Raw genomic sequence first — 23,397 nt, forward strand, 5'->3', positions numbered from 1 at the left:
ATAGCCGGCGGGAGCCGCGGGACGCAGGTAAGATCTGTTCATCGTTCCCGGGGTGTCACACACTGCGATGTGTGCTGCCTCGGGAACATTGAACAACCCGACGTTCAATTTTTAGGTTTTGAACGACGTGTATGCGATCAACGTTTATTCGTTCAATCGCAATCGCACGTAGGCTTCACACACTACAATATCACTAACGATGCCGGATGTGCGTTACTTACGACGTGACCCCGCCGACACATCGTAAGATATATTGTAGCGTGTAAAGCCCGCTTAACACAAAAGGTGCAAGCTAAAGGTTTTACAATGGTCTTCACAATCCCCTGATCTGAATATCATTGAATATCTGTGCCTAGACCTCAAAAGAGCAAGACAAGCCAGGAATCTCACAGAACTGGAAGACTTTCCCAAGGAGCAATGGAAGAAAATCCCTCAAACAACAATTGAAAGACTCTTCGCTGGTGATAAAAAGTGTTTATAAGCTGTGATACTTGCCAAAGGGAGTGCTACTAGGAACTAACCATGCAGGGTGCCCAAAGTTTTACATGCCACTGTATGCATATGTATAATATATATATATATATAAATATGTCACGCTCCTGGTGTCCCAGCAGCGCTCCTTACCTACTGAGCCGGTTTCACCATCCAGGCACCGCTCCGTGCCCACTGATCCGGTCGCACCTGTATTGCACTGCTCCGTGCTCACTGGTCCAGTCTCGCCATCGCACCACCGCTCCTTGCTCACTGGTCGAGTCTCGCTGTCGCACCACCGCTCCTTGCTCACTGGTCCGGTCCATGTGTCCACCGGTCACGCCTGCCGCTCCCGCTCTTGCTCCCCTGAGTCCTCTTCCAGGTCTCAGGAGTCTGACTCTGACTGATGCCTCTGTATAGGACCGGGCCGCGCCCACTCACCTGGTCTTATAGACCCAGCACTACTGCAACAGGAAATGACCTGGGGCTGTGCTGGGTATATAAGACTGGCCTTTCCATGTGGGCGGGGCCTGATCATCGCTTGTGTTTCTTTGCTTTGTCTTGTGAGCTAGGTGCTCAGGTCCTTTTGTTCCTGTATTACTGCCTTAAAGTACGCTGTGACCCTAGTGACCTGGTCCTGTCTTTGCTTCCTGATACCTGCACCTGTTCCTGTACTGTCCTATGGGACTCCATGACCCTGGTGACCTGACTCTTCCCATTCCTGCCACTCTAGTGCTCCAGCTACCGTGTACCCTGCCCTCCAGGTGGGGTGCTCGGTCCAGTGGACCCACCTCCTGGGCCTACCAGTCCTCCCCGGCCCTCACAATATATATATATATATATATATATGCACAGTATATATATAATATTTATTTATTTTTTTTTGCATGCCAAAAGTCTTATGGTCCTATAGACTGAAAGATCGCCACACTATATGGGCTAATAAAATTATTTTTTTCATTCAGTTTTTGGAGGGCGGCCATCATCTTTATTTTTTAACATGTCTACAACTAAAACTATTTTATGTCTGGTAGGCCTTTAACCCGCAGTGCTGATTCTGTGCTGCTCAGATTTTTGAGAAGCTGAGACCAGCAGTTTACATCCACTATCTAAAAAGACACATCTACATGTTTTTCTCACTATCTGACATGACATCAGAATAAACCTTTCCCATTTTAGGTCAATTAGGAACCAAAATTATTTATATTTGCCGAATGCCAGAATAATGAGAGAATGTTTTATGGCATTTTTATTACTTTCTGCAAAGTCAAAAGTTTGCATACAGTAAGAGAACTATGCCTTTAAACAATATGGAACAGCCTATATGATGATGTCATGTGTTTGGACGCTTCTGATTAGTTAACTGGCAGAAGCTGGTAAGATTGTGTCTTTATTCACAGTTAAACAAGTACTGTATGAATATGGGCTGAAAGGCCGCTCAGCTAGGAAGAAGCCATTACTCCAAAAGAAACATAAAAAAAAAAACCAGATTAATGTTTGCAAATGCATATAGGAACAAAGACCTTATTTTTTGGAGACATGTCCTGTGTTTTTGTCGCGGGCAGAGGAGGGGACGCTGCGCTCACCCACTGCTCGGGTCCGGCTACTGCTGCTGCTGCTGCTTGGTGGTGGCTCGAGCGGTGGGCCGGATCCCGGGGACTCGAGCGGCGTTCCTCGCCCGTGAGTGAAAGGGGGTGGTTTGGGTTTAGGGATATTGTCCGTGACGCAACCAACGGTTGTGGTGAGATTGGTGACACCACCGCTGCTCTGGACGGGGATCCCGGGAGCGATGACAGGGAGCAGCTTGGATGTTGGTTCTCCCCTCCGTGGGTAGGGGGTTTGGTTGTCCCGGGGCCCGGTGAGGGGTTTAGGGATGACAGGCGGGTTACGGGGCCTAGTGAGGTGCAGGGTCGCGGGGGCAGCGCTGTGCCGCACGGCACGGTGGTACTCACTCAGCCAATGACGAATGCAAAGTGTCCGGTAAAACAAACGGCTGGATGGACGGGTCCCACAGACGGCTGCAGTGTTTCTCCTCCAGGCAGGTTGATGGTGACTGCCTTTCCCTGCACCTGTGTTGTGTTACGGTTCCAATGGCTTCCCACCGGTAACCCGCTCCCCAGCTTGGATGGATGCTGAGGCAACCCCTTTTGCCCGCAGGCTCTGGCCCTGTGAACTGTAGCCTTGGCGGTGACTGTTTCCCTCTACGGTTTGAGCGGTTGCTTTCAATCGGGTCTTGACTGCTGGGAAACCCCGGAGGTTCCCTTCGCTAACGGATTTGACAAATTTGACGGCGACTCCTAACCTTGTCGGGGTCCGTAAGCCCTGCCAGATGGTGCTGGCTTCTCTTTACTCTCCGATCCGGTACCGCCCGGTCACCGCCCGTCCACGGTCCATATGGTTTGCTCCAATTAGCCTCTCCTGCAGACGGTCACCACTGTCTGCCAACCTTGCTGTTCCGTCCGGGCCACACACCCGGACCGCCTTCAGACTGCTCCTCTACCACTTCCTCTCACTTCAAAACTCTAATCTCAACTCTCTCCTTTTCCCGCCTCCAGGACCGTGAACTCCTCGGTGGGCGGGACCAACCGCCTGGCCCACCCCCTGGTGTGGACATCAGCCCCTGGAGGAAGGCAACAAGGATTTTGTGTTTGGCTTCGGTGTGCCTAACCGGGGTGTGGGGTGTCTTGGTGTAGTTCTGTGACAACCTGGCTTGTCCAGGGCGCCACATTTTGACGAAACTAAAACTGAACTGTTTGGCCATAATGACAATCGTTATGTTTGGAGGAAAAAGAGAGAAGCTTTGAAGCCTAAGAACAGCATCCCAACTGCGAAACACGGGGTGGCTGTATCATATTGTAGGGTTGTTTTGCTGCAGGAGGGCTGGTGCACTTCACAAAATAAATAGCATCATGAGGAAAGAAGATTATGTGGCAATACTGAAGCAACATCTCTAGACATCAGTCAGGAACTTAAAGCTTGGGAGAAAATGGGTCTTCTAAATGGACAATTACCCGAATCATACTGCCAAACTGGTTATAAAGTGGCTTAAAGATAACAAAGTCAATGTTTTGGAGTGGCCATCACAAAACCCTGCTATATTATATTATTATTATTATATCTCAATCCTATTGAAAATTTATGGGCAAAGTTGAAAAGGTCAGTTCTGTCAGAAGGTATGGACCCAAATTCCTACCAACTATTGTGAGAAGCTTGTGGAAGGATATCCAAAACGTAATAATAATAATAATTTTATTCATTTATATAGCGCTATTAATTCCACAGCGCTTTACATACATTGTGAGCCCCAATGGGGACAGTATTAGCAATCTAGAGTCCCTATCTGTATGTCTTTGGAGTGTGGGAGGAAACCGGAGAAAACCCACGCAAACACAGGGAGAACATACAAACTCCTTGCAGATGGTGTCCTTGAACCCAGGACCCCAGCGCTGCAAGACTGCAGTGCTAACCACTGAGCCACCATGCCACCCAGTGTTTGACCTGAGTTTAAGGGCAATAGTACCAAATACTAATGAAAGAAAGGCAAACTATTTGTCCGGTGCTGAGGAATGATAGTGTTCAGCCAGGTAAATTTCCAATTCTTTAATCATTGTACTTCTGTTCTGATATTAAATTAAAATAACATCACAGGAAAAAGGCAGCCGTATTTACGACACCGGGTCTCCATACTAATGCACTATAGGATGCAGCAGACCCCTGTAATAAAGGCAAAGACATCACAGGTGCAAAATACTGATGCAACAACCACTAATATCTACCATTCATGAAGGGGGAACCAGTTGTTAAAAATGATACATTTAACACATAATACATGATTTAAGTAACGGGGCATTTTCTGATGATAACTTCCCTTTAACCCCGAGATTTCATCAGTACTAGTAATGCAGCTTCTCCGCAGGAAGCAAAAGACACTCAATGATTTGCTATGAAGTAGAGAGAAAAGTTTATTTTCTGTTTTCTCTTTTATTTGTCTACTTGGAAACTGAATATGTTCTGAGAACAAATAATAAAAGCATCTGCTGGATCCATGTGTGGAAGTTAATGGAAGGTATAGCCTCCAGCAGAGAAACCGCAACGCACAAAATGTCTCTTGTTTTCAGATCTAAATCTGCCAGGATTGGCACCACATGCCCTTATTAATAGTTCCACTTCAGATGCCTAGATAAATCTGATGCTTACTCCATGCAGGAACATGGGAGATTATGCCATAGTGAATTAGTATTTATTCAGGGTTTATTAATCTGTTGCTAACAGGTTTTCTTTTTTAAAGGGACATTCTTGGTAAAACTAGTGTCCTGTATATGATGTGGCCTGAGGGGGCCGGAGTTATGCCTGATGCACAGTGGTCTCTTTACTTACTATTGATATCTGCCATTTTATAGACTAAAGCCTGCTTTACACGTTGCAATTTCGCATACAATATCGTATGCGATTTGCAACGCCCCCATCGTATGTGTGGCACGTTCAATTTGTTGAACGTGCCGCACAAACGATTAACCCCCGTCACACGTACTTACCCGTCCGTACGACCTTGATGTGGGCGGCGAACGTCCACTTCCTGGAGTGGGAGGGATGTTCGGCGTCACATTGAGGTCACACAGCAGCCGGCCAATAGAAGCGGAGGGGCGGAGATGAGTGGGACGTAAACATCCCGCCCACCCCTTTCCTTCCGCATAGCCAGCTGGAGCCGCGGGAGGCAGGTAAGATCTGTTCAATGTTCCCGGGGTGTCACACGCTGCAATGTGTGCTGCCTCGGGAACATTGAACAACCTCATGTTCAATTCATGAGGAATGAACGACGTGCGTGCGATGAGCGGATTTTCGTTCAATCGCAATCGCACGTACCTGTCACACACTGCAATGTACTTACAATGCCGGATGTGCGTCACTTACGACGTGACCCCGCCGCCACATTGTAAGATACATTGCAGCGTGTAAAGCGGGCTTAAAGGCCCCGTCACACACAGAGATAAATCTTTGGCAGATCTGTGGTTGCAGTGAAATCATGAACATATTGTTCCATTTGTACACAGCCACAAACCTGGCACTGATTGTCCACAATTTCACTGCAACCACAGATCTGCCGCAGATTTATCTCTGTGTGTGACAGGGCCTTTACACAGAAAAAAAAAAAAGTTTGAAAAAGAGAATTTCACACAATGCTAATAATAGCCGTGAAATCAGCAGAGAAGACAACAAGAAAATGTCAAATTTACCAATGATGAAGTCTATGCTTTTCCAGCCTTGGCTTCGGGGGCGATATATCAGACAAACGGAAGACACATGAGAGACCTGTTCTGGTTATCATCAGCCAGGGGTGCGATGTCACCGGATTCTGCTCTTTTCATGATTGAAACAAAGTGCCTGTCTCCTCGCTGAATTCATTGACATTTTATTCTGTTCTTATTATCAGACCACGCAGAAGAACATGGTCGTTCCATCAACTGCTCCCGCTCATTCATCCGACTGTATATTGAATTACTGGAATATTTCTATAAGAATGATTAGTCCCTTGTGTTTCGGAAGGTTCTTCATACACTTCATACTTTTTAATCTGCAGATGAATATAAAGTGAGATAACTCATAATGTGATAATTCCAACAGAAAAAAGCATATAAACATGGTACCAAACTATAGGGCAAAAGTGCAAAACTCACCACTCCATATGGATCCTGATGAACGCTCCAATGCAATAAGCGGTGCTCAGCTTCAATATTCCTGTGTAGGAGGAACATATGGCTAAAGATTGTCTGAAGGAAGTGGCACTCCAGTAAAATAATACCTTTAGGGATGCATCGTCATTAAAAACAGTCATGGACTAACCAACATAGCAAAGGGAGAGAGAGAAGGGGAGCAGGAGCTGCAAACCGGACGACAATCAGCGCAAAATGGCCATCGTTGGTCAGTCCGTGACTTTTTAATGAAGATGCATCAATATAGGTATAGTTTTACCAAACTGAGTACCGCTTCCTTCAGACAATCTTCATAATATCACAATAAATTAGTGCAGCTGCTGGCGATGTAGCAGAGCCGAAGCAGCACAGCAGTCGATGTCATCTAGCGGCCGATAGGCTATAGTGTTCTACTGAATATCGATTTTATTACTAGTGTGCGTTTTAGAGTAATGTGTAATGTATGAAATAATATGTATAATATGTGTTGGCCCAACGAGCTGTGTCAGGCAGGAGGCACAGTTTTGGGAGTCATGTACAACATATATAGAAGTATCAGGTATTAACAATAAAGAAAGTTTTAGGTTAAGATTTATTGTAACGTAGGGACCCAGAGTGCAGGAGGGGATGTAAGAGGTAGATATATAGTTGGTTAGTACAGCAGTAGATAGGAGCTGGCAGGCCTTGAGCCTTAAGCGGGCTTTACACGCTACGATACATCTAACGAGATGTCGTCGGGGTCACGTCGTAAGTGACGCACATCCAGCATCGTTAGTGATATCCTAGCGTGTGACAGCTACGTGCAACGGTGAACGAGCAGAACTACTCACCTTCTCGTACATCGTTGACACGTCGCTCATTTTCAAAAAATCGAACGTCCGGTTGTTCATTGTTCCCGAGGCAGCTCACATCGCTCCGTGTGACACCCCGGGAATGATGAACTACAGCTTACCTGCGTCCCGCCGCCAATGCGGAAGCAAGGAGGTGGGTGGGATGTTTATGTCCCGCTCATCTCCTCCCCTCTTCTTCTATTGTTCGGCCTCTGTGTGACGTCGCTGTGACGCCGAACGTCCCTCCCCCTTCAGGAAGTGGATGTTCGCCGCCCACAGTGAGGTCATTTGGAAGGTAAGTACGTGTGACGGGGGGTTACAGCATTGTGCGACACGGGCAACAAATTGCCCGTGCCGCACAAACGATGGGGGCGGGTGCGATCGCACGAGAAATTGAAACGTGTAAAGCAGCCTTTATACAGTTGGTAACTTAGAAGACTTAAGCAGGCTTTACACGCAACGACATCGCTAACAAGATGTCGTTGAGGGTCACAGAATTCGTGACGCACATCCGGCCTCGTTAGCAATGTTGTTGCGTGTGAAACGCAGGAACGACCGTTAATGATCAAAATTACTTAACTAATCGTTGATCGTTGACCAGTCGTTCCTATCCCGATTATCGTTGCTGTTGCAGGACGCAGATTGTTCGTCGTTCCTGCGGCAGCACACATCGCTATGTGTGACACCGGAGGAACGAGGAACATCACCGTACCTGCGGCCGCCCGCAATGAGGAAGGAAGGAGGTGGGCGGGATGTTACGGCCGCTCATCTCTACCCATCCGCTTTAATTGGGCGGCCGCTTAGTGACGCCGCTGTGATGGCGAACAAACCGCCCCCTTAGAAAGGAGGCGGTTCGCCGGCCACAGCGACATCTCTAGGCAGGTAAGTATGTGTGATGGGTGTAAGCGATGTTGTGCGCCACCGGCAGCGATTTGCCCATGACGCACAACAGACGGGGGCGGGTGCTTTCACCAGCGACATCGCTGTGTGTAAAGCCCGCTGTAGAGACAGAGGGTGGAGCAGAGGATTGGTTAGGCAGAGAGACCAGAAAGCGAGGGGAGTTCTGCAGAGTGGTTCCAGGAGTACGGACGGAGCCTTGTAGCTTGGGCCTGTCCAGGATCCGGGAGGAAACCTCCCTTGTGTCCAGAACATAAGGCTCGCCTGGAGGATTGGGCTAGAGAGCATCCCAGGATCCTTAGGACGTCGGGGTAGAGCACTGCCAGTGGATCCTTGTACTGGTCTGGAGCTAGAAGGGCCATCCGGGGTCATGTTTTGGACTTGGTTGCTGCAAAGACAAGTAACAGGGAAGAATTACAGAGTAGTCTCGGCTGCTGGAGGGCTAATACCCAGAGCAAGGGCTAAAAGCAAGAGTATCCCCAGGAAACAGCGGCAGCAGAACGTTAAAGGCCATCTCTGTCCTGTTGAACTTGCACCAAGAATAAAACCATTCCTGTTGACAGTTATATAAGAAAGACTCTGTGCGTCATGTGTGGCCCTGCTACATCTCCGACGGGGACCGGTATCTGGGTGATGGAGGTGACTCTGAATGCTGCAGTAAGTGCTAGACACCCCGGTAGGGGCAGGTCACAGACACAGCTTTAATGGAGCAATAATGCAGAGGACCCTCGGCCTGGAGGTCGCCCTCCTCTTCATATCGATAGGGGAAGGTAGAGAAACTGTTTTTTTTCCTCACACTCTGATGACACTCTACTGAAACTAGCTGATTCACACAACAGTGATTTTACTTGGACGCACAAAATGGCCCAAGTTCTGTTAATGCTTTTGATAAGAGTTTGGACAGTGTCTGTTTCATCAGTTATTTTCAGATAAAAAAATAAAAAAAAACAGATGGAGTTTTCTAAACCTTCTACCAATGCGAGAAAAACCGACTGCACATGCATGGCACCCGAGTGGTGTCCGATTTTTTTCATAGATCCATAGACGTACACTACCAAGTTTGATCCGACACCCAGACCATTATCAGACAAGTCTCCGTGCTTTTATGGGGACCACAAGGTTTACAAAAAAAAACATTTTTAGATTACATGCAAATATGTTTTAATATACAGATTTAAAAAGTTTGTCTTTGATGACACAGCAAAATATGCAGCAAAGAGAACATAATGCTCAGTCACTTAATAAACTTAAAAATGTATAATCCCCAGTACTTTCTATTCTCCATTTAATTGTCCCCATAGTAAATTTAAGGCTACTTTACACACTGCGATATCGGTCCCGATATCGCTAGCGTGGGTACCCGTCCCCATCTGTTGCGCGACACGGGCAAATCGCTGCCCGTGCCCCACAACATCGCCCAGACCCGTCACACATACTAACCTGCCCGGCGACGTCGCTGTGACCGGCGAACCGCCTCCTTTCTAAGGGGGCGGTTCGTTCAGCGTCACAGCGACGTCACTGCAGCGTCACTGAACCGCCGCCCAATAGAAACGGAGGGGCGGAGATGAAAGGACGTAACATCCCGCCCACCTGCTTCCTTCCTCATAGCGGCCGGGAGGCAGGTAAGGAAAGCTTCCTCGTTCCTGCGGCGTCACATATAGCGATGTGTGCTGCCGCAGGAGCGACGAACTACATTGTTACTGCTGCAGTAACGATAATCGAGAATGGACCCCCATGTCACCGATGAGCGATTTTGCACGTTTTTGCAACGATGCAAAATCGCTCATCGGTGTCACACGCAGCAACATCGCTAATGCGGCCAGATGTGCGTCACAAATTCCGTGACCCCAACGACTCCGCATTAGCGATGTCGCAGCGTGTAAAGCCCCCTTTAGTAAATGAGAAATCTGACAAGGTAAAATAGCAAGACGTGAATCATATAGCCTTACCTCCAGGACAGGAATAATAGCCTTACCGATGTCTTAGATCAGCATTTGTGTCCTCTCCTGTAAAGTGAAGCTCTCATCTCCGTACTGAAGGAATGTATTATTTAGTATTATTAGGGGATTTCTGCCTCGGATGCACTCATTTCTGACATTCAGGAGACAGATAGCTATGCTGACCAGCACTGGATGCAGATTTTTATGAAAGGATGGATAGCAGCTGAAAAAACAATTTGTGCCAACATGAACGTATGCATATATATTTTAAAAAATATATAATTAGGTCATATGGAAGTTCAAAAGCTAATGTGACGCCCTGGACTAGCCAGGTTGTCACAGGTAGTCCCATACACACACACGCCCCCCCCCCTCCCCACCCCTTTAGTAAGGTGACAGCAGCCAAACTACAAAACCATTGTCACCTCCCTCCGTGTTTGATGTTCACACCAGGGGGTGGAGCCAGGCGGTTGGCTCCGCCCACTGAGAAGTTCACAGGCCCCCGAGGTGGGAAAAATAGTAGACTAGTCTAGTCTTGACAGTGAAGTGGAGTAGAGTGAAGTTCAAGGGCAGACCTGTGCCTAGGTCTGCCATAGTCTACACAGGTGTCTGGGTTGGAGCCCAGTCACCTCTGGCAAGGAGGCAGACGGTGGTGGCCGCCTGCAGGAGCTGGGATTACAGCCGGTGGAACCGTAGGGACCGAGGACGGGCAGTGACCCGCCGGTACCGAACCGGGGAACCAATTGGAAACCAGAGCACCAGGAGGGGTACTCAGACCCAGTACGAGGCCCAGAAACAACCGGGCTGAGTCAAATCAACTGATTGAGGACTGGACTTTAGGACCTATCCCACCTAAGACCCGACTGAAGACAACAGCCCAACCATTAGGGTAACACCACCGCCCAGGCATAGAGACCCGAGGGGCCAGCGTCTGCGGGCAAAGAGGGCTCTCCCGGCACATACCAAGCCGGGGAGTGGACTACCGTTGCTCAGGCATAGGAATCGACGTTTTCAACATAAGTAAGGTACAGGAGAAAGGCGGAAACCTTCAACCTGTTAAGGGGAAAACTGCAGCCGGCTGCGGGCACCGTTCACCATCTTGTTTGGTTTACCAGAGACTCAAGCGTGTTTGTAATAGTGAGTACAACAGTGCCTCCGGGCCGCGCACCGCACCGACACCCCAGCACTCATCCATTTCCCCGCCTCAGCACCTTCCCTCGGGCCCCCGGGACCATCATTCCCCCTACCCACGGAGGGGTCAACACCAAGCTGCGCAACACCGTCCCCGGGAGCCTAGTCAACAGCAGCGGTGGTGTCCATCCATTCACCACAACCCGTGGGTGGCGTCACAAACTCAAATCCCCTACAAACAACCATGGCTCCGGCCGTGGACCTCCCCACCGAAGTCCATACGTGTAGCGCCAAACCCCTTTCAGAGCGACGTGACCCCCGGGTCCGTGAGGAGCTCGAGCCACCCACCGACGAGCATGGATCCGAGCGGCTCGGCAGCCAGCCGAGCCCCGGGATGGTACACTAAGAACTCCCCTAATCTAATAGATGGAGTTGACATCTGCTGTCTGGCCACACGGACTGCCTTGGAACTCTTTTCCATAACTGTCCAATGTTACATACCCTATCTATTTTACTCTTGTGGTATTCACCACTTTAAACTTTTTTTATGTGATAGCACCACACACAGTAATCCCTACACTTATGCACCTTAACTGCAGTTAATTAAGTTATTAAAGGTTGTCTGAAGACTGTTTTGCCATTCTGAATGTATTTGGGCAGCAAATCATCAAGATCCTCTGCTGGTAGCCCTATTTCCTCTTGCCAACAGTAATACCCAAGGCAAGTCCAGAGGTGCTGCAGGCCAAAGTAGCAATTTTAGGGCATGCAGGTGAGATGCCCCTGGACCATCAGGTCGTCACAGGGTACTGCACAAGCTGCCCTTCCGTGCAGTATTCCACCTCCCTCTTGGTTCTGGGTCCCTAACTAAATGGTGTTGCCTCCAACAGCAAATCAAATCCTAGATACACACTGCACCACACCCACCAGACACACCAGTGGACGGCTTAAGTGGAATAGAGTTGCCCACCTGGGGGGTCAGGGAGGGGAGGTGAGGAGTTTAGTCAGAGTAGAAGTGTGTGTAGAGGAGAGAGGTTGGGAAGTAGTCCTCGAGCTGTGAGGAGCTCAGAGGAAGTCGGGAGTGGTGACTCCTGAAGTAACTGTCTAGGTTGCAGACGGTGGTCTGGGCCTAGAGGAGTCGGACCCCCAGTCGCAGGGGATTGTGGCGAGGTGCTTGGACCTGTCAAGGAGGACAGCCGGCAGCCTAGCACTATCACCGGTCCGGGACCGAAGGCACGACAGGGTACATGGACCCTAGATCGGGGAGTAGCTTCAGGCAACCTGAATAATTTACCTGAAGAAAATGGAGCCTTTATGATCTTTTCTCACCCACTCCAGAATCGGGGCATTAGCGCAACAAGGGGAATAAGACTTTCCAAATCCAAAACGGTCCAGAAAATCCCAGGTGTGATCCCTGAGAGCAAACTTCCATACTTAGCCATAGTAGGGAGCGGGGCCTGGATAGTTCCATGCTACCGGGCCATCAAGTTGAAATCAAACTAAGTACCAGGAGGCAGGTCACGGATCACCAGGCAGCACCATTGGGAATGAGCTCCCGTCAGCCGTAGCGGTACCCAGAGACTTGGTTTACCTGGTTGTCAGCGTCTGCTTATGAACCGAGTGAGTACGAGAGTGACCCCTGCAGCCCACGGCACCCGTACACCGAGTCCCGGGGCATCCCCCTACCCGTGGAGGGTTACAACACCTTGCTGCTCCACCTCATCACCCCGGGTACTCCCAACGGCAGCGGCAGTACTCCCCAAATTACCGTACACCACAGGTGGCGTCATGAACTATACATCAACTCCCCTGTAAATATCCCCTTTACATTTGAGTGGCCGCACGATCCCCAGGTCCGGAGACCCTCGAGCCACAGCGAACCCGGATCCGAGCAGGTCGGCTGCTTCCACGGGGCGGCACACATTGCAAAGAAAACAGCTGTAACAAGGTCAATGGATAAAATCTTCAAGCTTTTTTCAAATGTTGTATTCATATTAAAATTCCAAGATGGCAATATAAGACCAGTTGAATTTTAATATGAATACAACTTTGGAATAAAGATTAAGAATCATTTGAATAAAGAATGAATTAAGATTTTATCCATGGACCCAGTTTTAGCTGTTTTCTTTGCACTTTGACAGCTGTGTAGTCAGTGGCTTTTGTTGGTCCGAGCAGCAACAATTACACAGTGAGGTTTTTCAAGTTCCTCACAGTAGCCCAAGGAACATGGTATGGTGTTGTCGTATTGAAAAATGTCTATTTGGATATTTTCATGTGCTCTTCTTTACACCTCTTCATAGTGTTGACAACATGGTCTCCAGACAAATATCCGCCTATCCAAGGCAAAAACAAGAATCATTGCTGAAGAAGATAGATCTCCCTTCAAGACTTCATTCCTGCCTTTCTTTTGACCATGATAGCTTTTCAGAGGTATTAGGTTAATCAACACTTATAACTGACTGTATGGCTTGTGGCCCAAAGTTGTGCAAACACCTTAGGCTTAGTATGTGATGTCGAATTTCAAAATTGTACAAAATGGAAAGGTGCCATTTTTTGAATCTGATGAGACCACGTGGGCAATGCCACGAAGAAGCCTTCATTACAGACTATGATAACAGTCATACTCCTGGGATTATAATGGGGTGTGGCATTAAATATGATAGTGTACTGGACACCTCTTGTCTTCATTGTACGTACAGTAACCACTTGGGGTTACATTAATTTGGTTGCAGAATCAGTGGTATAACAATTTCTACAAAGGGTCCCAGTAGCTGCTTTTCAACATGAAGCCAGGCAGTATGTTACTCATGCTACTGTGACAGTGTGGAGAATACTACCAGCTGTGATACAATGCCTGATCAGTGCTGTCTCCCTGTAAGTGACTCACCAGCTGCGAAGAGGGCACATGACCTAGAGATTCACGACTCCTGGAAGGAGGAGCCAGAGGAAAAGGGAGCAGCGTGTACAATATGTGGGGAGACAAGTCCAGGGGACAGAGATTGAGAGGACAGTGGAGAGCTGTTGTCATGAGCTCCGTGAATTGTGGTCTGTAGTTCTTACTAATGTGAAGGCCAGTTGTTCGCAGAGATGTCCCCCTGACACCCAAGGGTGAGGAGAAGCCTTTTCCCTGCTAAGGATACCAGGTGACCCCTGTAAGAGACGACAACCAAGTGGAGGACTGTTAACTTGGGGCCTACAGAACCGTGAGAGGCACGGCCTGAGGCCCTAAAACACTGAGGAACAGAGAGGACATATCCATTGGTGGACGTTTGAATTTACCCCCTGTTTGGCAAAGACCCCGTAAAGCGGCTTAGGCCCGGACTCTTCACAGACCTGTGACAGACTCTGCCAGGCAGTACGGTTCCTTCGGTGCTGTTATACCTGGTTATACCCAATTGATTATGTATATGCGCATATACGGTGTCTCTGTTTATGTGTTGTGTTACAATTTAGGCAGATAAGTTGTAAGTTGGTGTGGAGTCTCAAAGGTTCCCCTGCAGTCACACTGATATGATTTACACCCCTTATTGCTGTGTTAGTTGTTCCAGCCTGAAGACGGTTAGGTAAATTTGTTCCACGTTTGCTATTAAACATAATTTGGGGAACTTTGAGGCAGCCACACTGACCAAGGAGTATATCTCATTGTACAGTACCACTGTGGTCATTTGGAGGGTAGACTCTGCATTCTGTTGTCTATACCTTACTTACCCTCCCCCCAACCCTTTCAGTAAAATTCAGTTGGATAACTTTCTGCCTGCATCTCTGTCTCGTGACTTACTGGATCCCTAACAGACCTCCAGTCATTACACTACTGTGAATATCAAAAAACTGACCGCACATCCAACAAATGTGAACAGGTGCTAACTGAAAAAACATAGTAACTATAAATGCAAATCAGTTTTTTGATATTTCTAGTGAGTCTTTTTCTGACTGAGCACTCCGCCCTAAGACCTGGCTGTTCATAACCATTATAGCAGGAGCCTAGCTGCCCATACATGGAGGTTTGCAGTCCAAATAGTGGCATTTTTCCCAGATATGGATGTTTTTAACCTAGATAGTGGCATTTAAGTTAGGTTCCCGGATTACAGAGATATACCTTGCCGTTGGTTGCCGGGCTTACATGCATTGGCCAATACATAAACTAAATATCTCTCTTTTGCAGTAATGCAGTGCCATATTTTCCCTAGTACATTTTTGGCTTTTTTCAGTGTGCAACTGTTTGCATTTATAATTACACTATTGTGAGCAGAATGTATAGCCTAACTGTGCTATCATGACCTGCAGCATCTTCCCATCGAGCAAATCTAGCTGTCATGGGCTCGGCACGACAGAACCTTCCACAAACAAACTTTAATAACCTCACTAATAGCAGACAAGGCTGTAAGTGAAGGGGTTTCTGCATGTGGGGCTCATAATATATCAAGATGTTTTGAACTGTTTTCCATTTTTTCATGTTACAGATTAGTAACATGTTTATCCCTTCTGTGATTTCCATAATTCCATTTTACTGGTGCAATTTGATTGTTGAGGAGCGTATATTTGTCTATGTGGTAGCATGATGAATTTATTATAATTCTTTCTGAACACTTTTTTGTACTTTTTTAGTGTTTATAAATAATATAATATCTGGTTTTGTTTGTAACTAATCGTGTTCTAACTTTATAAATAAAGACAAATGTTTTTCTCTTTTTCTATCTTTTTCTAAATCTATTTTGGATGCGTATTTCATATATGTTGGTTTATCTTGTCTCTTCCTTTTTATTGAAACATATTTGTTTGCAACAACCTTTTGAACATGCTTTTGAAATATTTATATGGATAATTTATATCACCTACCAATAATATTGTGATTATATTTCCACATGATAAGAGCTCGGGTTCCTCCACAAGCCAAGAAAGGTAAAAGAGTTGAGCAGATCGATTCATGGAGGCTCAAGTTTAAGACACATTTTCTGAAATTTGTGATTTCAGATAAATGCAAACTATTTGATATTTGATTTGTGATTTGCAAAAAAAAAATAACATTGCACCATTTTATTCATTTATTGTGATTAACCCATCTTTCCAGCCTGATTCCATAGTATGTACAGTTAGGTCCAGAAATATTTGGACAGTGACACAATTTTCGCGAGTTGGGCTCTGCATGCCACCACATTGGATTTGAAATGAAACCTCTACAACAGAATTCAAGTGCAGATTGTAACGTTTAATTTGAAGGCTTGAACAAAAATATCTGATAGAAATTGTAGGAATTGTACACATTTCTTTACAAACTCTCCACATTTTAGGAGGTCAAAAGTAATTGGACAAATAAACCAAACCCAAACAAAATATTTTTATTTTCAATATTTTGTTGCTAATCCTTTGGAGGCAATCACTGCCTTAAGTCTGGAACCCATGGACATCACCAAACGCTGGGTTTCCTCCTTCTTAATGCTTTGCCAGGCCTTTACAGCCGCAGCCTTCAGGTCTTGCTTGTTTGTGGGTCTTTCCGTCTTAAGTCTGGATTTGAGCAAGTGAAATGCATGCTCAATTGGGTTAAGATCTGGTGATTGACTTGGCCATTGCAGAATGTTCCACTTTTTTGCACTCATGAACTCCTGGGTAGCTTTGGCTGAATGCTTGGGGTCATTGTCCATCTGTACTATGAAGCGCCGTCCGATCAACTTTGCGGCATTTGGTTGAATCTGGGCTGAAAGTATATCCCGGTACACTTCAGAATTCATCTGGCTACTCTTGTCTGCTGTTATGTCATCAATAAACACAAGTGACCCAGTGCCATTGAAAGCCATGCATGCCCATGCCATCACGTTGCCTCCACCATGTTTTACAGAGGATGTGGTGTGCCTTGGATCATGTGCCGTTCCCTTTCTTCTCCAAACTTTTTTCTTCCCATCATTCTGGTACAGGTTGATCTTTGTCTCATCTGTCCATAGAATACTTTTCCAGAACTGAGCTGGCTTCATGAGGTGTTTTTCAGCAAATTTAACTCTGGCCTGTCTATTTTTGGAATTGATGAATGGTTTGCATCTAGATGTCAACCCTTTGTATTTACTTTCATGGAGTCTTCTCTTTACTGTTGACTTAGAGACAGATACACCTACTTCACTGAGAGTGTTCTGGACTTCAGTTGATGTTGTGAACGGGTTCTTCTTCACCAAAGAAAGTATGCGGCGATCATCCACCACTGTTGTCATCCGTGGACGCCCAGGCCTTTTTGAGTTCCCAAGCTCACCAGTCAATTCCTTTTTTCTCAGAATGTACCCGACTGTTGATTTTGGTACTCCAAGCATGTCTGCTATCTCTCTGATGGATTTTTTCTTTTTTTTCAGCCTCAGGATGTTCTGCTTCACCTCAATTGAGAGTTCCTTAGACCGCATGTTGTCTGGTCACAGCAACAACTTCCAAATGCAAAACCACACATCTGTAATCGACCCCAGACCTTTTAACTACTTCATTGATTACAGGTTAACGAGGGAGACGCCTTCAGAGTTAATTGCAGCCCTTAGAGTCCCTTGTCCAATTACTTTTGGTCCCTTGAAAAAGAGGAGGCTATGCATTACAGAGCTATGATTCCTAAACCCTTTCTCCGATTTGGATGTGAAAACTCTCATATTGCAGCTGGGAGTGTGCACTTTCAGCCCATATTATATATATAATTGTATTTCTGAACATGTTTTTGTAAACAGCTAAAATAACAAAACTTGTGTCACTGTCCAAATATTTCTGGCCCTGACTGTATTTCATTCATCCTACTGAGTTTGTTCCATGATGCTGTAAGGTCATCTCACTTGTTCAAAGATTTTATGATCCATGTTAGGCTACTTTCACACATTCAGTTTTTGCTCTGCGGCACAATATGGCGCTCTGCAGAAAAACCGCAACCGTTTTTTTTTGCCGCCGGTTGCGGGTTTTTTTGCATAGACTTACATTAGTGCCGTATTGTGCCGCATGGCCTTGCGTTCGGTCTGGTTTTCGCCGCATGCGGCAGATTTAGCCGATGCCACGGCCGGATGGAACGTTCCCTGGCACGGTTTTTGCTCCTGCAAAAAAAAACCGCATCGTGCCGCATCCGGCCGCTGCCGCGCATTTTTCAATGCATGCCTATGGACGCCGGATGCGGCGCAATGCGGAAAAAAACGCATCCGGCCGCCGCATGCGGTTTCTTCCACTGCGCATGCTCAGTAGCATGCCGCAACCGGAAAAAAATGGACGGGCCGCATGTAAAAACTTATGCAAAGGATGCGGTGTTTTCGCCGCATCCGTTGCATAGGTTTCACAGCCGGATTGAGCCGCACTGCTCAAACCGGATGTGTGAAAGTAGCCTTAGTGTGACGCCCTGGCAAAACCAGGGTGTCACAGAGCCTGCATAAATCCAGCAAAGTACAGGCCATTCTCCTCCTTGGTAACCTGATCCCACACCAGTGCAGCTGCAGCAGGACAGACCCCCCCCCCCAGTGTAAGAGCTAAACAGAGCAGGAGGGGAGGGGCTGGGGGAGAGTGAGTTTGGAGTGTGAAGAGAGCAGACTAGGGGAGGAGAGCTCCTGGCTGCTATAAGGAAGGGAAGAGTGAGGAAGGGGCTCGAGGTGGCCGGGGCAGGGTAGTGGACCGCCGGCATCAAGGGGCGACCCGGATCACTGCAGGGGGAGTGGGCTCCCCGTTGCCGACTGGGGAAGGAGAAAGAAGCGTCTGGCTGCAAAACAAGAACAGGATCCTGCTGTACTGCGTGTGGGACCCCAAACACCCTCCGCACCGAAGGCTGTGGACTCCGGCAGTTTCTAGTTTACCAGTGACTCTGTGTGGTTTACTTGTGAGTACAATAGTGCCATCAGGCATCGCACCGCAGCACTGCGCCCAGCAGCCCTCCAATTCATTCACCACCGGGCCCCGGGATTACCAACCCCTACCCATGGAGGGGGACTCAACATCCTAGCTGCTCCCTGCCATCGCTCCCGGGATCCCCGTCACCATCAGCGGTGGTGCCCATTATCACCACGACCCGTGGGTGGCGTCACAAACTATCTCCCCAAACAAACCACCCCCTTTTCACTCGTGGGCGAGGAGCACTGCTCGAGTCCCCAGGTCCGGCCCACCGCTCGAGCCACCAAGCAGCATCAGCCCCGGACCCGAGCGTAGCGAGCGCGGCCCCTCCGCCTGCGACATTAGCGTCAAGCTTGTTTGTTTGGGATTTATTTTTTAGCTTATTTCCTCCTGTTGTCTTAAGGGCGCTTTACACGCTACAGTATATCTTACGATGTGTCGGCGGGGTCACGTCGTAAGTGACGCACATCCGGCATCGTAAGTTACATTGTATTGTAGCATGTAACAGCTACGTGCGATTGCGATTGAACGGTAAAACGTTCATCGCATGCACGTCGTTCAATTCCTAAAAATTGAACGTCAGGTTGTTCATCGTACCCGGGGTAGCACACATCGCATTGTGTGACACCCCGGGAACGATGAACAGATCTTACCTATGTCCTGCGGCTCCCACTGGCAATGCAGAAGGAAGGAGGTGGGTGGGATGTTTACGTCACGCTCATCTCCGCCCCTTCGCTTCTATTGGCCGGCTGCCGCGTGACGTCGATGTGACGCCGAACATCCCTCCCACATCGAGGTCGTATGGACGGGTAAGTACGTGTGACGAGGGGTTATTCATTTGTGCGACACGTTCACCAAATTAAACGTGCCGCACATACGATGGGGGTGGGTACGATCGCATACGATATCGTATGCTGGATCGTAAGGTGTAAAGCAGGCTTTAAGTTAGTTGATTGATTCTTAAGTTAAATTAGACCTGGATCTAAGAACAAACTTTTGAATATATTTAGACAGGGCTAAGGGGAAGGCAATTGTGCAGATTTTATCAAACTGCCAGATGACTATAAGTGCCCTGAAGTTAAATATGGCAGTTAGACAGGACAGGACACAGGTAAGTCATGCAAGACAATAAAACAAACTTGTTTCCCTTTCATGTGTACTGCTAAAAGTTTTCACCATATGTATTTGAATTATTTATTTTCTAGCTGCATGAATCCCTCATATCTACTGCCCTTTCACACACTATGCACTCCATCTACATCAGCCCCTCTCTCCTCCCCTCTCCTATGTATGGCTCTCATGCTCTTTCACATTCATATACAATAAAGATCCATTCACTCCCACCATACAACACAAGAGGCACTCACACAAATCACTTAACTATCTGCTCACTCTCTCTAGTCTCCTCTTACCCAGGTCCTATTTGTAATAGTAAGTTTAACCACTTAATGACTGCGGGCGGTAAAATTACGTCCTAGCGGTCATAGAGTCAATCTCTCGCTGCTGCCTCCGGCAGCAGTGGTAGATTGGTGTACATCTCAGCTGATTTATAAAGCTGAGATGTGTGCCTGCAAGGCATGAGCGGAATCGTTATCCGCCCGTGCCGTTTAACCCTTTAAATGGCGCTGTCAATAAGTGACAGTGCCATTATAATTGCGAGCACGGTAAACGTTTACATACCGCCGATACTGGAAGTCACGTGACGTAATCACGTGACTTTCGGTGGTTGTCATGGTAGCACAGGGTCATGTGATGACTCCTGTAGCTCACATGACTCACTTACTGTTTCACACGGCCAAGAACTGGGTGAGATAGGAAATGAGCATATCTGCTGTTCACAGCTGTGTAGCTGTGATCAGCAGATATGGCAGAGCGATCAGATTCCTGATCCATATAGTCCCCTAGGGGACCTAGTAAAATAAAAAAAAAAGTTTATAAAAAGTTTTAAAAAATTAAAAAAAACTTAACAGTACAAGTCACCCCCCTTTCGCCGCATTGAAAATTAAAGGGTTAAAAAAATAAAAAATATACACATATTTGGTATCGCCGCGTTCAGAAATGCCCGATCTATCAAAATATAAAATCAATTAATCTGATCGGTAAATGTTGTAACGGCAAAAAAATTCCAAACGCCAAAATTACGTTTTTTGGTCTCCACAAATTTTGCGCTAAATGCAAAAACAGACAATCAAAATGTAGCATCTGCACAAAAATGGTACCGTTAAAAACATCAGCTTGAGACCCAAAAAGGAAGCCATCACTAAGCCATAAAAAGCGAAAATTGAGAACGCTATGGATCACGGATTATGGCGTAAAGGTATGCCACTTTTTTCGGACAAACGTCTGATTTTTTTTAACCCCTTAGATAAAAGTAAACCTATAAATGTTTGGTGTCTACGAACTCACACTGACCTTAGACATCACAGTGACAAATCAGTTTTACCATATAGGGAACACGGTGAATAAAATATCTCAAAAAGAATAGCGCTATCGCACTTTTTTGCAATTTTCCTGCATTTGGAATTTTTTTGCCATTTTCCAGTACACTATATGGTAAAACTCATGGTTTCAGTTAAAAGTACAGCTTGTTCCGCAAAAAATGAGCCCTCACATGACCATATTGACTGAAAAATAAAAAAGTTATGTCTCTCGAAAGAATGGTGAAAAAAAACGGAAAGCACCAAATCGGCCAGTCGTGAAGGGGTTAGTATTCTTTGCATGACTTCCGTCTCTTTTAACTGTGCCCTCTGGAACTAATGGTCAGCATATGACAAACTCTCCTTCATCCATGACTTTTTCCTGTCTAATTCCCCTAAACTCCTAGCTTTTACTAAAAGACCTTAATACACAGTCGGACACCACTGCTGCTCTCTCGTACGGTGGCCTACAATTTTCACATACTGCCAGACCTGAGAACAGACCAGGTGGAGGTGTTGGTCTGCTGCACTCAACAAATTGCGCTTTTCAAGTTATCCCCCTATACACTGACTTAGCTTTCCTTCTTTTGAGATCCACACTGTCAAACGTTACAGGCTCTTCTCCCTGAGAGTGACAATTGTGTATTGCCCTTCAAACCCCACCGTCAGTTCATTGATCACTTTGCCATCATCTCTTATCTCTAAAATGCTCTCTTGGCCTTTCACAATTTACTAACTCTGCTACACATAAAGGCAGGATTACATTCGGCCTGATCTTCTCCCAGCTCTGCTCAGTGCATGTGGTGTGCGGCCAGTTATCAGCCGCTGCTGCGGAAAGTCTCTCTGTTGCGGTGGATGGTGATGTAATGACTCGCCCACCCCAGGGCTATGGGACACCCGGTGCCGGGCCCGACTAGTCCGGGGGTTGTCAGTGGTGGCTGAGCCCGACTCCGTACCCTGGTGGGGTCAATTAATATGGCTTCAGTGTTGGGGGTGATTAAAGTAAAGTTTATATTCGTGACGCCACCTGTGGTTTGCGGCTATTAAGCCGCCGCTGCTGTATGAGGCCTCCGGGGTGATGGAACGGCAGCACTGGTGGTACTGCTCCCCACAGGTGGAGCGGTGCCCTGGGGCAACAGTTGATGCTTGTAAGTCTCTATGGTGATGTTGGTGTGAATGATACGGTGCAAGGCCGACAGGCAGTGAAAGAAACAGTCACAAACAGTAGTCTCTTTACCTTCTCCTCTTTTACTTTGCAAACAGTCCAGTCCTGGGAGACTGTTACAGGTGGTAGAGGGCTCCGGCCGGCCTGGAAGTAACTGAGGTATCTTTTTGGCCAGATGAGTATGAGGCCTACTCCTGTTCCTTCTTTGCTGTTATATGACCCTGCACTCTGGATTAGCAATGGCCCTCTTTCTACTGGGACCGATGATACGTCCCTCTCCCTGTGTGGTAGACTGCGCAGGCCCTCTCTGGTGCTTCTCTGCTCGAGTCCACACCGGGCCCTGGTGATGCAGCTGTACCTTCAGGTTGTTTATGGGCCAGGTGCTTGCAGCTCTCCTGCCCTTCGGATTCAGCCACCAGGGAATATTTTAGACCCTGGTGGCCACAGACTCCGATGCCCAAGTCTACTTCTTCGCCTCTCTGCAGCTCTGGCCTCCCTGGACTGAGCTAACCAGCTCCAGCCCCAGTTTACCAGACTGCACACTCTGCGTCTGCTCTCTCTGCTCTTTCCTCACAGACTGAACTCTAACTTCTCCCTCAGGTCAGACTTGAGGAATGCTCTCTGGAACTCCAGGTTCAGAGCTCCCCCTGCTGGCCTGAGGGAGAAACTGCGTTGGATGTTGAACTTACTGGCCAATAGCCCTCCCAATTACCTCCAGGCTCAGCATTAACTCTTTAAAGGGGCAATGCTGTTGTGGCGACCAGGTCCTGGGGCGCCACAGTAACTCGGGTGTTGCAGCTTTCCACAGGTAGAGCTATGCCCCAGGGAGGATGTTAGCGGTAGTAGTCGCCTATGGCGCAGGGGCGCGATGATGGGAGCGACGGCAATGATGGGACGACAGGAGGGTGCAGTTCAAGTTCTTTACACACTGATGTCACACCGCCTTTGGAGTTCAACTGTGATGGGCTGCAGACGATCCCGGATAGTTTAGAAGGTCAAGGCCGGTGTTTCCTTCTGTATCCTTTCCAGTGATCTTCC

Source organism: Anomaloglossus baeobatrachus, chromosome 5 (genome assembly GCF_048569485.1).
Source record: "Anomaloglossus baeobatrachus isolate aAnoBae1 chromosome 5, aAnoBae1.hap1, whole genome shotgun sequence".
NCBI classification, from domain to species: domain Eukaryota; kingdom Metazoa; phylum Chordata; class Amphibia; order Anura; family Aromobatidae; genus Anomaloglossus; species Anomaloglossus baeobatrachus.